Genomic DNA, 1,716 nt, shown 5'->3' on the forward strand with positions numbered 1-1,716 from the left:
ATGTTCAGCACACACAGAGACACAGAGGTACTGTTTAAAGTTTAGTGTTAACCTGAGTCACTGATCATTTGCAGTATTACAGAGTCTGGCAGTCTTTGCATGATGTCCACATCACTGTAAGCTTCTAGCTGACTCTCAGGTGTGACAGGTGTGCCAGCAGGAAAGAGTAATAATAACCTGCATCCTGAGGTTTGTCATGCAGGATTAAAGGAGCCAGGCTTTGTTCACACAGCTAGGATTGTATTTTACACCGAGCCTGGGTCAGTATAAGTATCATACAGTTTAAACGAAGCACTGAAACTTGCACTTATTTATTATAGATGCATTGAAGCTAATCGAGATATTTATTGTCAATCTTTGGCTGCGATTAATCACTTTACTGGAAACTTTATTAACTAGTAACTTCATCAGTCATGACAGAAGCTAATATATCTGTCCTAACATCGTTTAAACAGTAACAGCTTTACTACAATATAAGCTAACGCTTACACCGTAACTTTAAGCTAGCACCATAAAGATGGTAAAACACATAATAATATCTACAAATGCATCTTAAAGCTGTTATATTAGCACTCGGTGTATTACTAACATAACCACATTAACATTATTGACACTCGCTGACTTTTAATAGTCATTCTATAAATGCTGTCCGTTTAAATGGCCTTACCTGTACACACTGCTGTATCCACCGGATTCCAGCCAGAGTGGATTCTGGAGTCTTCCGACGCTCCTGTTAGTGATGGATGAGAACAACCTTCTGAACAACATAGCAGGAGATGGCCCATATCTATGGGACTGATTTCTGCTAATAACGCCTGATGGACTGATAACATCCAAAGCGGGTGAATAAAGTCACCCAGTCGCTAGCTGTGCCATTACCCAGCATACACCACTCCCTCCATAAATGCAATAAACAATACAAAAGTAATAGCCTATAATTAATTTATCTGCTGTTTCTCAGGTAGTTGTTTACATTATATAATATAGTGTGTTCAGTATACATCACTACAATGTGATTTCGGAAATGTATAAATATACGGACAACAGGCTCTTCCGCGGAAATCTCTTGTCGTCAATAAACAACATTTAGGGAGCTCTCTAGTATTCAATAAGAGGACCCACCACGTCAATTCTCGACGCGAGGCGGGTACCCTGCGCGTCAATAAGTGAAGCAGAGGGAGCCTGACCATGCGTCACACATTTGACAAGTTGGGAGTGAAAACGTGTTGCCTCAGAGTGACGCTGAAAAACTAGTTCATGCATTTATTACTTCTAGGCTTAACTACTGTAATTCATTATTATCTGGATGTCCTAAAAACTCCCTGGAAAGCCTTCAGTTAATATGAAATGCTGCAGCAAGAGTACTGACAGGCACTAGAAAGAGGTTGCATCTTTCTCCTATAATGTATTCCCTTCATTGGCTCCCTGTTAAATCCAGAATGGAATTCAAAATCCTGCTCCTCACATACAAGGTCTTAAATAATCAGGCCCCATCTTATCTTAATGACCTTACAGTGTCATATCATCCCATTAGAGCAATTTGCTCTCACACTGCAGGCCTACTTGTTGTTCCTAGAGTATTTAAAAGTAGAATGGGAGGCTGACCCTTCAGTTTTCAGGCATCTCTTCTACGGAACCAGCTTCTAGTTTGGATTCGGGAGTCAGACACTATCTCTACTTTTAAGATTAGGTTTAAAACTTTCCTTTTTGCTAAAG

This window comes from Pundamilia nyererei, unplaced genomic scaffold (assembly GCF_000239375.1).
Source record: "Pundamilia nyererei isolate P.nyererei 1_Seehausen unplaced genomic scaffold, PunNye1.0 scaffold00165, whole genome shotgun sequence".
Taxonomy (NCBI): Eukaryota; Metazoa; Chordata; class Actinopteri; order Cichliformes; family Cichlidae; genus Pundamilia; species Pundamilia nyererei.